The sequence below is a fragment of the Ahaetulla prasina genome, chromosome 10, assembly GCF_028640845.1.
Source record: "Ahaetulla prasina isolate Xishuangbanna chromosome 10, ASM2864084v1, whole genome shotgun sequence".
NCBI classification, from domain to species: Eukaryota; Metazoa; Chordata; class Lepidosauria; order Squamata; family Colubridae; genus Ahaetulla; species Ahaetulla prasina.
Window position 1 is genome coordinate 27,255,655 of NC_080548.1, and position 16,667 is coordinate 27,272,321.

The 16,667-nt window shown below is 45.9% G+C and overlaps 1 protein-coding gene and 1 pseudogene across 1 annotated transcript in view; both read left to right on the top strand.

The window, feature by feature from the left end:
* LOC131204152 (guanylate-binding protein 2-like) overlaps window positions 1–16,667 on the top strand; it is a 32,686-nt pseudogene that overhangs the window by 12,195 nt on the left and 3,824 nt on the right.
* LOC131204161 (guanylate-binding protein 1-like) overlaps window positions 1–16,667 on the top strand; it is a 59,076-nt gene that overhangs the window by 12,164 nt on the left and 30,245 nt on the right. The gene's annotated exons all lie outside the window — the stretch shown is intronic.

The following is a 16,667-nucleotide window of genomic DNA, read 5'->3' on the forward strand; positions in this document are numbered from 1 at the left end:
GCTATGAAAGAGGGAGGGTTTTCCTTTTCCTGCAGTATTATCCAATATTTATAACTGCATTCATTTATAGCCCAATAAATGGATTGCAAAATGCTGAGAACCCAGAATCTCATAAAGGAGCTGATCCAAATATATCACACTCATGTTTTGAAGATTTTGTAGACAGTCTAACAACCATGTCAGAAAAGGTCATAAAATCAGGCATGGGTCACTTATTTATTTATTTATTTATTTTATTAAATTTTTATACCGCCCTTCTCCCGAAGGACTCAGGGCGGTGTACAGCCAGAAATAAAATACAAGATATATACAATTAAAAGAAATTAAAATATAGCAATTACTAAACGGCTGATAGTTAAAAATGAATTTAAAATTTAAAATATTAATAAAACCCCAATATAAAATCAAACTATTATGCTAGTCCCGCTTGAGTAAATAAATATGTTTTTAGCTCACGACGGAAGGTCCGAAGATCAGGCACTTGACGTAGGCCAGGGGGGAGTTCATTCCAGAGAACTTAACAACCATCTCACTTAGTAAGAAAAATTATGGTTCCAATTGTGTTCGTAAGTCAAGGACTATCTGAACTGCAATAAACAGATTGCAAAACGCTGAGCAGCAGTGCCTGGGACCTTATGAAGGACAGCATCATGAAGATTTTGATCCAATCATATCTCACCCATGTTTTAAGATTATTTTTTAGAAAAGAGGATTCATGGAGAAATAATTATCTTTTCTAAAATATTCATGTATTTTTTTTCTTTTTTACAATAAACTTATTGCCATTATTAGTTACCATAATTAAGCAAGGACTGCCTTTATGCCTAATCTACTTATTTATTGCATTATTTGCATATCACCTTGCACATCACCTGCAATTGTTTGCTTTTCCCCCCCAAAGCCAAAGAACAAGAACAAGAGGTCCAGAAGCAGGAAATGGAAATGCTCAAACAGAAGTTGGAGGACCAGAAGCAGACGATGGAGGACCAGAAGCAGAAGTTGGAGGACCAGAAGCAGACGTTGGAGGACCAGAAGCAGAAGTTGGAGGACCAGAACCAGAGGTTGGAGGACCAGAAGCAGAAGTTGGAGGACCAGAAGCAAACGTTGGAGGACCAGAAGCAGACGTTGGAGGACCAGAAGCAGAAGTTGGAGGACCAGAAGCAGAAGTTGGAAAACCAGAAGCAGACGTTGGAGGACCAGAAGCAGACGTTGGAGGACCAGAAGCAGAAGTTGGAGGACCAGAAGCAGACGTTGGAGGACCAGAAGCAGAAGTTGGAGGACCAGAACCAGAGGTTGGAGGACCAGAACCAGAAGTTGGAGGACCAGAAGCAGACGTTGGAGGACCAGAAGCAGACGTTGGAGGACCAGAACCAGAGGTTGGAGGACCAGAAGCAGAAGTTGGAGGACCAGAAGCAGACGATGGAGGACCAGAAGCAGACGTTGGAGGACCAGAACCAGAGGTTGGAGGATCAGAAGCAGAAGTTGGAGGTCCAGAAGCAGAAGTTGGAGGACCAGAACCAGAGGTTGGAGGACCAGAAGCAGAAGTTGGAGGACCAGAAGCAGATGTTGGAGGACCAGAAGCAGAAGTTGGAGGTCCAGAAGCAGACTTTGGAGGACCAGAAGCAGACGTTAGAGGACCAGAAGCAGAAGTTGGAGGACCAGAAGCAGATGTTGGAGGACCAGAAGCAGATGTTGGAGGACCAGAAGCAGACATTGGAGGACCAGAAGCGGAGTCATGAGATGAACCTTCAGAAGCTAAAGGAGAAGATGGAGGAAGAAAAGGAACAGATAAAAAAAGAATTTAAGAAAACCATCAAAAAGGAATGCAGGGTAACACTACAATCTCAGCAACAGTTTGCTGTAGTTGGGTTATAGGCAGTGGTGGGATTCAAATAGTTTAACAACCGGTTCTGTGGGCGTGGCTAGGTGGACATGTGACTGGGTGGGCATGGTCAACTTGACATTACTCACGGCAAGGTGGGCAGCACCTTGCTGTGAGTGATGTCATTGGCCACACTCACTCAGTCACATGACCACCTAGCCACGCCCACAGAACCGGTTGTCAAATTATTTGAATATGTTCCCGGCCAGGGGGAGAGACAGCAATCTCCCAGCTAGCACGGCCCCACTGGTAGTACACTTGCCCCACTGGTCAGGAGGCTGCTCACCTGCCTGGCCAGTGTCAGAAGAGAGGGAGGCAGAAAAGTTCAGCCAAGTCTTCTCCTTCTTCTTGGCCTCAAGCAAAGAGGCACATGTACCTCGTGGCACTGGGATCTTCTGCGAGGAGACGGTGCGTGCCCTGTGTGTTTCAGGCTGAGAAGGAGACCACTTGCCTGACCTTTTCCTGCCTCCTCTTAAGTAGCAAGGATAGGCTGGGGCAGCTGCCTTCCGAGCAGCTTTGACCGGCCCGAAAAACAAGGCGGTGACGGTGGCGACGTATGTATCTACAAAAATAATCAATCTGAGATAGCAAAGCATATGCAAACCAAGAACTATTAAAATCCAGTTGAAAACAACAAGGACAAATGGAGTGATAGATAAACCTTAGAACATTGACTAAATTCCAACACGTTATATAAATGTCAAGTTGGCTAAACTTGAATCATTTTAATTTTCCAAATTTCCCCCAGATAAAAATTGTGGAGAACCCATTCGCACATTTCCCTACTGATCTTGATAACAGGCGTGTGAATGGAAGAAAGGGTGTTCCAAGCCATTTAGAATAGAATAGAATAGAATAGAATTTATTGGCCAAGTGTGATTGGACACACAGGAATTTGTTTTGGTGCATATGCTCCATAAAAGGAACATAAAAAGAACATAAAAAGAAAAAGAAAAAATACCTTCATCAAGGTACAACATTTACAACACAAATGATGGTCATAAGTTACAATTTAACCCTTAATGATAGCAAATAAAAGTTACAGTCATACAGTCATAAGTGGAAAGAGATTGGTGATTGAAACGAGAAGATTAACAGTAGTGTAGATTTAGTCAATAGTTTGACAGTGTTGAGGGAATTATTTGTTTAGCAGAGTGATGGCCTCCGGGAAAAAACTGTCCTTGTGTCTAGTTGTTCTGGTGTGCAGTGCTCTATAGCGTCGTTTTGAGGGTAGGAGTTGAAACAGTTTATGTTCAGGATGTGAGGGACATTTTGTGATTTTGAATCAAATTTGGTGATTTTGGGTGAAATTCCCATCACTGCACCCCTCTCTGGCCCCAAGACTGAGCTCTGGCATTCAAAAATGTTATTTTGAAGAGCTCCAGGGAGCCCAGTCTCATCCATTTGGCATCAGATGCCATTTTGTCACTCAGAATAACAGAGTTAGTTGCTTCTTCAGGCAGGCAAATTTCCCTCATTCATCATGAGATGTCACTTTGTCACCCATTTGACAGCCATATTGTCATCTTCCAGAGAGATCATTCAGTGTCTTGCTTCGTATCGCTGGCAACTCTATACTGCTCCAGGTTATTCTCTTCTTTTTCCCTTCAATCAGGTAGAGAACACCCTGAAAGAATTCCTCCAGAGCAAGGAAACCTTCAGCAAAATCATAGCAGGTAAAGGTGTGAACAAGCTGTCAGATGAAGCTGAGATGTTGGTTCTGCTTTGAAGGTGGGAAAAGAGTTGTTTATCCTTAAACCCATCGCTCATTGGGAAAACACTTGGCTATGAAAGAGGGAGGGTTTTCCTTTTCCTGCAGTATTATCCAATATTTATAACTGCATTCGTTTATAGCCCAATAAGCAGATTGCAAAATGCTGCGCAGCAGTGCCTGGGACCTTATGAAGGATAGCATCATGAAGGTCCTGATCCAATCATATCTCACCCATGTTTTAAGATTTTTTTTTTGGGAAAAAAAAAGAGGATTCTTGGAGAAATAATTATCTTTTCTAAAATATTCATGTATTTTTTTTCTTTTTTACAATAACTTTGTAATTTCCCCACAGCAGCCTACAACCACCAGACTTGAAATCTTGGGTTTAGAAAACTTAGAACTCCGCCGCCTTCGACAGGACCTGTGTTTAACTCATAGAATCAGCTATTGCAATGTCCTTCCTGTCGAAGACTACTTCAGCTTCAATCACAACAATACAAGAGCAAACAATAGATTTAAACTTAATGTGAACCGCTCTAATCTCGATTACAGAAAATAGACTTCAGTAACAGAGTTGTTAATGCTTGGAATGCACTACCTGACTCTGTGGTCTCTTCTCAAAATCCCCAAAGCTTTAACCAAAAACTGTCTACTACTGACCTCACCCCATTCCTAAGAGGTCCGAAAGGGGCTTGCATAAGAGCACAAGCATGCCTACCGTTCCTGTCCTATTGTTTTCTTTCATTATATCCAATCAATATAGTTATTGCATGCTTATGCTTATAGATATAGATATATATGCTTATATATTATATAGTTACTTTCATGCTTATGCTTATATATACTGTTGTGACAAAATAAATAAATACATAAAATAAAAAAATAAATAAAACCCTGTCTTGTCCAAATTCCAAACGCTCTCACTGTAGTCAGGTGGGAAATGTGTACTCCAGACAGCGCTGAACAATTAGAACCTATGACTGCTTCCTGCAATTATGGTGTTCAACGTTTCCTGTCATCAGGTGATCACCATTTGCGACCGTCACTGCTGGCTTCCAACAAGTAAAGTCAATGGGGAAGCCAGCAGGAAGTGTGATGATTCCATGGACACTTCCGCAGACACTTCTCCAGATGCTAGTTCGGAGGAGGGCCGACAGCTGAGGGCTGAGTCAGGAATGGAGGGACTGAGCACAGGGAAGCAACCAGACAAACAGCCACTGAGCTAGAGACAGGAGAGACACAGCTGCAGCGCTTCGGGTGGAGAGGGCACACAGCTGCACTTGCTCAGTGGAGATGAAGAACTATCTCCTCTTCCAGATCCAAGAGCACACAGGGCTGAGAGGAGGCAGGCACAAAGAAGGTCAGCCAGAATTCTCACAAGGAGGCAGTCTCGGCCTTCTTGATGAGCTGTACCAGAAAGCAGTTTATTTAGCTCAGCCTTGCCCTTGCCTTGTGGCCTTGTCTTTGGCTTGTGAACTTGCTTTTGTCTAGTGAACAGGACTTGCCTTGCCTTGAGGACTAATGTTGGCTTCTTTTGAGTAGCCTGAGGTTGAGCTTGTGCTGGCACAGGGAATTGCTGGGGAATACTAATTCAGGCTTGGAAGCCTTAATAAAGATTCCTACCACCTGTGGTGTGTGTGTTTGTGTGAGTGGAATAGCACAGGAAGTTGCTACTGTGGTCCATATCAGGGGTCTCCAACCTTGTTCCCTTTAAGACTTGTGGACTTCAACTCCCAGAGTCCCTCAGCCAGCAAAGTTGGCTGAGGAACTCTGGGAGTTGAAGTCCACAAGTCTTAAAGGGAACAAGGTTGGAGACCCCTGGTCTATATGATATCAAAACACATGATGGTGCAAGATTCGCTTAATGGTGGCGAAATGGAACTGTTGTCACAAACAGCACAGTGACATGATATTGTAGTTTATGACTGAGTGGCTTAATGATGGAAATTCCGACCCCAGTTACCTATAATTAAGCAAGGACTGCCTCTATGCCTAATCTACTTATTTATTGCATTATTTGCCTATCACCTTGCACATCACCTGCAATTGTTTGCTTTTCCCCCCCAAAGCCAAAGAACAAGACCAAGAGGTTCAGAAGCAGGAAATAGAAACGCTCAAACAGATGTTGGAGGACCTGAAGCAGAGTTATGAGATGAACCTTCAGGAGCAAAAGGAGAAGATGGAGGAAGAAAGGAAAAAGATAAAAGAAGAGTATGAGAAAATCATCATCCAAAGGGAATGCGAGGTAATGCTACAATCTCAGCAAGGGTTTGCTGTAGTTGAATGGTAGGATGTTAACAAACATCCAGACTTCCAAAACTGAAAAGCAATAGATTTAGGACAAGGTATCACAAGTGCCTCCTTCTTGGTTTTGTCACATCCTCTCCACTTTAAGTCATTTTGAGGAGGTTGAAATACATTTATTTGCATGGGTAAGTTTGAAAGTCAGGGGGACTATGTAAAGAAAGCAAATTATGGAATCAGTGAAAGAGGGAGCATCTTAAAGGTTTCTATGGTCAGGAGGATGTGCTGTGAAACAGCAAGGAAGAACAGAACTAGTTACAACAGTTCATAGTAGTGGTGGGTTGCTACCGGTTTGCACCGGTTCGGGAGGACCGGTAGTGGTAATTTCGGCTAGTTCGGAGAACCGTTAGTAATTGCTGACTGGCCACACCCTGAACCGGTCCCCGGTTGCCGCTCGCTTGTCCTGGCTGCCATGTTTGTTGCCGCCACGTTCTTCATAGCACTCCAGAGTTATCACATAGGTCTTTAAGCAAAGTCTTGAAGAATGAAGGCCACGGGTAGTCCTTGCTTACCAACGGTTCATTCAGCAATTATTTAATATTACCTCCCAAGAAAAGAAGATATATAATTGGTCCTTGAAATTGTGGGTATCACAAGACCACCATGGTCATGTTATTGCAATTTGAATATATATTTAGAACAGTTGCAACATCCTGCAGAAATGTGACTGCCATTTGCAACCTTCACAGCCAATGTTTGATAAGCAAAGTCAAGGGAGAAGCCAGTAGGAAGTCACACTTAACATCCTGCAGTGATTCACTTAACAACTGCAACCTGAGTTGACATCCTAGGTCAGTACAGTCATGTGCTGTCTCACTTAATGACTGTGCCACTTAGTAACAGTGTTGCTGGTCCAAATTGTGGTCGGCAAGTGACAACTAGCTGTATAGCTTTTACTTTTGGAAAAAGTGCAAAGAATTACAACAAAGATGATTAAAGGCCTGGAGACAAAAATATATGAAGACCGGTTGCAGAAATCGGATATGGCCAGTCTAGAGAAAAGAAGGACCAGGGGTGACATGATAGCAGTATTCCAGTATTTGAGGGGACACCACAAAGAAGAGGGGATCAATTTATTTTCGAAAGCACCAGAAGGCAGGACAAAAAACAATGGATGGAAACTAATCAAGGAGAAATCCAACTTAGAACCAAGGAGAAATTTTCTAACAGTGAGGACAATTAACCAGTGGAACAGCTTGCCTCCAGAAGTCATGGGTGCTCCATCACTGGAGGTTTTTAAGAAGAGACTGGACAGCCACTTGTCTGAAATGGGATAGGGTCTCCTGCTTGAGCAGGGGGTTGGACTAGAAGACTGTTAGATTCGGGCAATAACGAGGCAGGAGACCAGATGAGTGACAACAGCTCTTTAGTTTATAGTGAACCCAGCAACCCAGCAACGGAAAAACCCCTCTTTATATACAGTTCAGTCGGAGGCTTCAGCCAATCAGCAACGTGCTATTTCCCGCTCTATTTTCCCTCCAAAACTCTTAAAGATACATTACACTCCTTCCCTCCCAGAAAACATTTTACCCCTATTTACATGAAATTAGCATCTTATTTCTCTACGTAGTCACGCAAGTAGACTGGGCGTCTCCTAACTCTTTCGGACCTGCGCAATTCATTCTCTGGGAGTGAGTCGAGCTGGCCGGAGGGACTGTTTGTTCCTCTCAGCTCCTCCTCTAGGCCATCCGGCCCTGGATTATTTGCAGAGTCGTCCCTGCTTTCTTCAGGAGGGACCGGTTGGTGTCGCTGGACCTCATCTAACTCAGATAAGTCCAGCTTGCCCGGGTTTGAGTTAGCTGTGGATTCAAACATTGGATAGTCAGGGCCTGTTTCTCTGTTTCTGGATTTATGGTTGTTCTTTTCCTTAATTGGTCTATGTGGCGCTTCCAAACCCGCCATCCTCTATCTCTACCAGATACGATTTGGGCCCGGTTGTTTCAAGGATTGTCCCCTTTACCCAATTTGGGCCTTCTCCGTAATTGTGTGCCCATACTGGACTTCCCACTGTCATTTCTCTTGTTTTACCGTGTGTCCCTTTGTACCCGTCTGGGGTGTAGTTTGGGTTTAACCGGTCTAACGGGCACCTAAGCTTCCTCCCCATCAGTAGCTCTGCTGGGCTGCAGCCAGTTGCTACACAGGGGGTTCTGTGTTGTACTGCTAGGAAGGTGTCAATTTTTAATTGCCAATCGCCTGGCCTGATTCTGGACAATGCTTCCTTTGCGCCCGAACGAAACGCGTTCTGCAAGGCCGTCGTCGCAGGGGTGGAAAGGCGCCGAGAGGACATGCCGGATGCCCTCTTCCGCCAAGTACCCCTCAAATAGGGTCGCTGTGAATTGCGGACCGTTGTCGGAAACTAGGGTGTCGGGTAACCCGTGGGTTACAAATAGGCGCCGAAGGACTGAGATTACGGCCTCGGCTGTCATGGATCTCATAAGAATGATTTCCAGCCATTTGGAATAGGCATCGACTACCACTAGGAATGTTTGCCCGTGGAAGGGGCCGGCAAAATCGATGTGGATCCTAGACCATGGGCCCTGGGGTTTCTCCCACTCTCGAGTTGGGGCCGTTGGTGGTAGTGGTCTGGACTCCTGGCAGGCTTGGCATTTTCCTACCCTGTCACTAATCTCCGTGTCCATCAAGGGCCACCACACATAGCTCCTTGCTAAACCCTTCATTCTCACGATCCCAGGGTGGCCCTCATGCAGGAGTTCCAAAACTTTTTTCCGCAATTTCTCCGGGATCACCACTCTATCCCCCCAGAGCAAACACCCTCCTTGAGCCGACAACTCCCCGCGTTTCTTTACATATTCCTTAAACCGCTCGCCCGGCACAGCGGGCCATCCTCTTTGCACCCAACCAATTACAGTTCTTATTGTAATGTCCTTGTAAAGCCGAGCCACCTCCTTGAAGTGACTGGACCAGAGTCCAAAGAGTCAATTAGCAGGACGGTGTGCCCGGAGTGGGGTCTTCGATAGTCTCTGGTAATGGGCATCTGCTCAAAGCGTCCATGCCTAACTCCTTTCCTGGCCGATGCAGTAATTTGTAAGAATACGCAGCCAGAAAGATAGTCCATCGGGTCAGTCTAGGCGAAAGTGCCACGGGCGTTGGGCGGTCGCCTGCCAGCAGACCTAGTAGGGGTCTATGGTCTGTGACGATTTCGAAGTCACGACCAAATACATATTCATGGAACTTCTTTACCCCGGAGACTATGGCCAAGGCTTCTCTATCTAGCTGGCTATAGTTTCTTTCAGCCGATGACATTGTTCGGGAGTAAAATGCTATAGAGGCTTCTGTGCCATTTGGTAACCTATGGCTGAGCACAGCCCCCACCCCGTAGGGAGATGCATCACAAACTAACACCAATGGCAGCGTGCCATTGTATTGAATCAGTAGGCTATCGCTAGACAGAAGGTTTTTTACTGCTTCGAATGCCCTAGCTTCCGCCTTTCCCCAAGACCACACAGCTGTCTTTGTTAGTAATTTGTGTAGCGGTTCGGCTATGGTCGCCTTATTTTTCAAAAATACCGCGTAAAAGTTGACCAGACCTAAGAATGCCTGTAACTCCGTTTTGTTTTGGGGAGCTGGGGCCTTCCTGATTGCCCTAACCTTGCTCTCAGTGGGGTGGATTCCTTCCCTGTCTATCCGGTAGCCCAGGAATTCCACGGATCCTACCCCGATCTGGCATTTATTCAGTTTAACTTTGAGACCGGCGGACCGGAAAATGCCCAAAACTTTTCTCAGCCGTACCCCTAAGTCTTCTAGATTGTCGGCGGATACCAGTACGTCATCAAAGTACGGTACCACCCCGGGGAGTCCCTGCAATAGCCGCTCCATTAGGTTCTGAAATAACCCTGGAGCCACACTAACCCCAAACTGTAACCGGGTGCATTTAAAAGCACCCCTGTGCGTTACGATTGTTTGTGCTTCTGCCGTGCTGCTATCTATGGGTAACTGCTGATAGGCTTGGGCCAAGTCTAGCTTGGCGAAAACCTGGCCTTGCCCCAAAGAGTGCAGTAAGTGTTGTACTACTGGGACGGGGTAGGCACTCTTCTGCAACGCTTTATTAAGCGTTGCCTTGTAGTCAGCACAAATCCGGACCGACCCGTCCGGTTTGATTGGGGTGACTATGGGTGTCTCCCGCCGCATGGTCAACTGGCACTAGTATTCCCTGGCTTACTAGTTTGTCCAGCTCCCGGTCAATTTTGGGCTTTAGGCGAACGGAACCCTCCTAGCCTTTAACCGGATAGGGCAACCTGTGGGTCAAGGTTAAAGGAGATCGGGGTCCCTCGCTTGCCCAAACAGTCTTTGAAGACGTCCCCGAACTCCTTCATTAGTTCGTCTTTTAGGTCGACGTCGTTTCGGAAGACTCCGGTCACTCCCATGCCCAATGCCCGGAACCAGTCCAGTCCCAACAAGCTCGGCAAGGTTCCGTCGACCACGGTGATGGGCAGGGTCTTCTTGTGCTGTCCATACTTGACGTGGACAGACGTTACCCCTCGGACGGGGATGCGATTTCCTTGGTAATCTTGTACCCTTAGTTTCTGTGGTTGCAGCTTGCGCTTCGTGATGGCGGGCAAGTCTTTTACGAGAGTGTCCCAGGACATGATCGTGATCGATGAACCGGTGTCCACTTCCATTCGGCACGGCACCCCTTCAATGTGTGTTTTAGTAAAAATCTTTTTTTCAAGGCGCTTGGCTGCTTGACCCACTCTCACGGCAGTCTAATTAAGCTTCGCGCCTTTTTTGAATTGACCAATCATGGGCCGCTTCGCTGTTCCCGCGCTCTGATTGGTCGGTTTGAATTTTTGGCGGGAAGGTTGGGCCGCTCGACAGGCCTGCGCTATGTGCCCCTTCCTTTTGCACCGCCGACAAGTCGCATCCTTAAACTTGCAGTATTGTCGTTGGTGTTTTCCCCCGCAACTCGCGCATTCGCCCCGGTCTTCTTTCTCTGGCCTCCTGGTGTGGAAGACTTCTTCCTCTTCCTCGCCTTCCTCCTCGGCCTGGACTTCCTCATTGTGGACCGGGGTTGTTTTCACCCCAGTCCCTGGCGCGATCGGCTTTTGCAGGGTTTCTTGTGCTTGGGTGGACATCTCATGAGCCCTGGCCTCGTCCAAGGCGACTGCCAGTGTTAGGTTGCTTCTAGACAGCAGCCGCCGTCGCAAACGGATGTCCCTGACCCCACAAATGAGCTGGTCGAGCAATGCGTCTTCCAAGTCTCGATACTCACAATGGTTCACGGCTTTTCTCAGCGCCGCCATGTACACACTGATCGACTCGCCCTCTCTCTGTACCCGCTGCCTCAACTCGAACCGTTGGACGAACTTTGAGGGCGTCGGTGCGTAGTGTGCCCGAAGTGCCGTTTGCAGTGTTTGCCACGGTACCGACTGTACCGGCATTGGCTCCGAAAGCGACTCTGCGGTGTCGAAAACTTCCGAACTGCAGTGGCTTAGGAAGTACGCTCTCTTCCTGTTGTCGGAGACTTCCTGGAGTTCGTTCGCTTCGAGGAAGCACTCGAAACGAGCCATGTATGACCCCCATTTTTCTTTAGCTGGGTCGAATGGCGCTGGCGGTGTGTAGCTGGACATCGCTGCTATAAGCCCTTATTTTGCTGGGTTCGCGTATTCCTGGTTAGCTCAGCTCTTTCGGGTGACCTCACTGCCTCGAGATCCCACCTTCGTCGCCAGTGTTAGATTTGGGCAATAACGAGGCAGGAGACCAGATGAGTAACAACAGCTCTTTAGTTTATAGTGAACCCAGCAACCCACAACGGAAAAACCCCTCTTTATATACAGTTCAGTCGGAGGCTTCAGCCAATCAGCAACGTGCTATTTCCCGCTCTATTTTCCCTCCAAAACTCTTAAAGATACATTACAAAGACCGCCAAGGTCCCTTCCAGCTTTATTCTGATTTATTTATCGAAGACTCCTGAGAAACCATGGACTGACAAGAAAGCACACAAAAAACTTCATTGAGATAATCAGCTCAGATTTCATACTCAAGACTCAAAAGATCAGGGTCAAGTTATCATACTGGGAACATGTTATGCAAAGAGCTTGCTCTCTAGAGAAGGTTCTAATGTTGGAAAATGTGGGATGCAAGAGATACTGTAGAGGACCAACAGGAAGGTGGATGAACTCAGCTGCAGCAGTGATTGAAGGACCAGGTTGGGAACAGATTGTCTTGGAGAAAATCCAACTGTGTGTTTGCTAAGAACTGATCCACCGGTCAAAAGTCAGTCTTCGTTGAGCTTTATTTAAGACTTAATTTCTCCAGTGTGGAGAATAGCTCCAATAATACTGAAGATGCAGAAAACAACAGTGGAAACAAGGAGAGAAATTTATGATTAGAAGCACAAGGAAGAAGAAAATCAAAGATGTTAATAAAAAAACAAGAGGAAATGAAAAGAGGATTTTTTTTTCCTGCTTAAAGTTATTGTGCAAAAAATCTTCTGGAGTTTTTGAGGAGTGAGGGTTTCTGACACAGACAGCCTATAATTCCCATTTCCTATGCTAACTGGTCCAGAAGCCACATGAATTGATCACTGCAGGACACAGAGAGTAACTGACCTGAGCTACAGGGATCTAATGGGGTGCGGTTAATTGTGTAAAGGGGAATATCCTGTTTTTCCCCTTTACACAATTAGTGTTATGTTAGTGTTTGACAGGAACTGGGCAAATAGATCTTGAACCTTCTTTCTTTATTGGGTACATTTTTGAACATGGCCTGCGACAATCATTACGTCAATCTAATAACTTTGCCTTTTGCTCTGTCTGCAGGAACAAAAGACTTCACTGGAAGGTTTTAAGAAGGAGACAGACCGGCTGAATGAGGAGATCCGCCGGCTCAGAAAGGAAATTGAAGATTTGAAAAAACCAAATTGGTTCTTCTCATTTATAAATTTTATTTTTAAAGACTTTTGGAATGGATCACAAAACTAATCCAGAAAACGGCTGCCTGATCAAGTGCTTTTACATCCTAAAACTGGCAGCATTCTTTACTGGAGTTATTTCTATAAATTTAAATTCATAGCGTGCAAAATCATTCTCAGACTTCAGGGAATTTCTTTAAGAAGTTTGAGATTTAGCATTGCCAAGGCTTCGTAGGCGTCCTTGGGTCTCACAAGTTGAGTTCAGGCTTTAGGTTAAGCTTCTGTTTGTTTGTTTTAATCTTGATGTATTAAGTCATGTTTGGGAGGGTTTATATATGACCTAAGGTTAAAAAAAAGGATGCAATGGCTCGGTGGCTAAGACAGTGAGCTTGTCGATCGAAAGGTCAGCAGTTCAGTGGTTCGAATCCCGAGTGCCGTGTAACAGGGTGAACTCCCATTCTTTGTCCCAGCTTCTGCCAACCTAGCAGTTTGAAAGCATGTAAAAAATGCAAGTAGAAAAAATAGGAACCACCTTCGGTGGGAACAGCGTTCTGTGCGCCTTTGGTGTTGAGTCATGCCAGCCATATGACCATGGAGACGTCTTCAGACAGCGCTGGCTCTTCGGCTTTGAAAAGGAGATGAGCACCGCCCCCCTAGAGTCAGGAACAACTAGCACATATGTGCGAGGGGAATCTTTATCTTTACTTTTTATATATGACATGAAGGCCAAATTAAACCAATCATTTCAAACCCTTTTGCATAATTTTCTTGGCTTTCCTTGACAATATGCAATATAGTTCAGGGTATTTCAACCTTGGCGACTTTAAGAAATGTGGACCTCAATTGCCAGAATTCCCCAGGCTTCGATTTTAAAATATTTTCTTTAATAGTAGTGTTATGATGTTTCCAGATAGGCGAGGGGCCCATTTTCACTGCAGGAGCTTCATAAACCAGAACTCCACACGCCTGGTTCAGATTCATATTTCTGAAAGTTTTAACTTTGATTTCCATTTTTGATCAGTAGATTTCAACCTTGTTTTTAATTCTGTTTCGGTCATGTGTTTATACTGGCTCTTGTAATCTGCCCAGAATCACTTAAGATGCAGAAATTTAATAAATAAACAATTCATTTAATTAGCCCAATGAATTGAGTATGCATGCTATATCCCACTCAACCATCACATAACTACATTCGATGCTCTTGTATTGAAACTGACCGCTTGAAGGTTTGCTGTGCTGTGAAGCCATCTTTGGAATGTCCTGAAAAATTACAGGATTCAATCCAGGGATGAAATCCAGCAGGTTCTGACAGGTTCTGGAGAACCGGTAGCAGAAATTTTGAGCAGTTCCGAGAACCGTCAAATACCACCTCTGGCTGGCCCCAGAGTGGGGTGGGAATGGAGATTTTGCAATATCCTTCCCTCAGGAGTGGGGTGGGAATGGAGATTTTGCAATATCCTCCCCTCAGGAGTGGGGAGGGAATGGGGATTTTGCAATATCCTTCCCTCAGGAGTGGGGAGGGAATGGGGATTTTGCAATATATTTCCCTCGGGAGTGGGGAGGGAATGGGGATTTTGCAATATAATCCCCTCGGGAGTGGGGAGGGAATGGGGATTTTGCAATATCCTCCCCTCGGGAGTGGGGAGGGAATGGGGATTTTGCAGTATCCTTCTGCCACGCCCACCAAGCCACGCTCACAGAACCGGTAGTAAAAAAAAAACGTGGATTTCACCACTGATTCAATCCCATGTTCTTCCATGCAGCTTTAAAACCCTGAAATAGGTGGCAAGAAATTTCTTTTGGGTACAATGCACATCCGGTTGTAACACTTAAAACAAACGCAACAGAAGGTCTGTGGGCCATTTTGCCGTCCACTGTCATGGAGGGAAATTAGGGGACTGCAAGTGACTGGGATGAGAGGCGATAAGAGCAGGAGAAGGATCCTTAGTGGGGACATCAAGTGTCATTCTCTGCTGATTCCAAGTAGGTGGAAAACAACAACATAAGACAGTAGTGGAGAAGAGCTGTAAATAAATATATGCTTCAATTTTTCCCTTCCTCTGTAATTTTTTCCCCTTCCTTTCCTTGGCCACCCACCTTAGATGAAATCAGAGTGATTGGAAGTAGAGAATCACTTGCAAAAACTTTAAACTTCTTTTTTTTTTATGCCAAAAAGTAAACACAATTTAGAGACCCTGAGTTCTAATCCCACTTTAGGGATGAAACCAGTTGGATGTTCTTGAGCCAGTCCCAGTCTCTCAGCTATGGAGGAGGGGTTTATTTGCTCAGTTTGTCCGGGCATGGTGCCAGGACTGGGGGCTGGAGGCCGTTCGTCTTTATTATCTGTCTCTGGCTGAGATAACAGGAGATGAGAGGGGCCCGGCTGCGGAGAGGGGGGCGAGCGAGGCACAACACCCCCATTCAGTGTGAGAGTTCACTTTGTCACCCGCCTCACATCCGTGGTGTCATCCTCCAGGGAGCTCTTTCAGTGTCTTGCTTTGACAAAGCTGCCTTCTCGTCGCTGGCGTGTCTGAATCGCTCCAGGCCATGCTTTCTTTTCTTTCAACCAGGCATGGAGGATCCTGAAAGGATTCCACCGGAGCAAGGAAGGCATCAGCAAAACCATCCTTCAATGTGACGTAACCCTTCAAATGAAAGAGAAGGAAATGGCAGGTAAAAAGTGCGAACAAGCTGTCGGATGGAGGATGCTGGGATGTTGGCTGTGCTTTGAAGGTGGGAAAAGACGTGTTTATTCCTTAAACCCATCGCTCGCCGGGAAAAGGCTTTTCTCTCTATTTGAACACTTGATAATGAAAGAGAGAAAGGTTTCCTTTTTTCTGCAGAATTATACAATATTTGTAACTGTATTCATTTGTAATGGTGGGATTCAGCCGGTTCAGGCTGCTTTGGGCAAACCGGTAGCTAAATTGCTGGCTGGCTCCGCCCCTCCCCACCCCTTCCAGGAGTCCCCATGTGCCCCATTTTGGCTCCCCAGTAAGTGCAGGGAGGCCTCCTAAGCTCAAAACGGGGCATGGGGGGAGCAGTGCATCCCCCCCCTCTGTGGTGTCAGGGTTCCAAGGAACACCCCCAACGAAATAAAGCTCTGAGGCTTGAGATTCCTCAAAGTTCCAACTTATTAGAGATGTCATATTGGCACAGCTGGGAAAACCCGAAACTGAAAGCTTCCAGGTTTTCCACACCCAGTTGACAGTTCACAGCCCTGCCCCACACCCACAAGTTCATTGCATTCTCCAATCAACTCTTCACACTCAACTGGATACAATCTTCAGGCAGTCTACATCAGATGCAGGCAAAAGTCCTTGAATACGAAATGTTGTTATGACTAACTTTCTGCCGCTCCAACAACAACCCCCTCCCAACTTCCCCAGCTAAAATATGTGGCAGTTAAGAAGCAAAAAGAAAATTGCCTTCCAAAACTGACAGGCTTCTCCCCCTCAGGAAAGGAACAAATCCTGGAACAAGACTGAAGTCAGGGGTTAACGCAATTAGCACATCAACCACCTCTCCCCCTCTCTTCCGAGGACCCTTAGGCTTATCAGGGAATGTATCATGAAACTGCCTAACTAAGGTGTCTTCCTGAACATCCCAACTCTTATCCACGTGGCTTCAGACAAGGGGGATCCTTTCCAATGAACCAAATATTGCAAATGTCCCCTCTGCAATCTGGAGTCCAAAATCTTCTTCACCTCATAACGAGTCTCACCCTGCACCACAATCGGCTTTGGGGGAGCAGAAGGTTGAGGTCTCAATTTAGATCCCACAACAGGCTTTAAACAGGCTGCAATGGAAAACAGGATGAATTTTCCCCAGCACGCAGGGAAGATTTAACTGTATAGTCGCTGGATTAACTTCTTAACTGCCACGTGGCCCGTTTT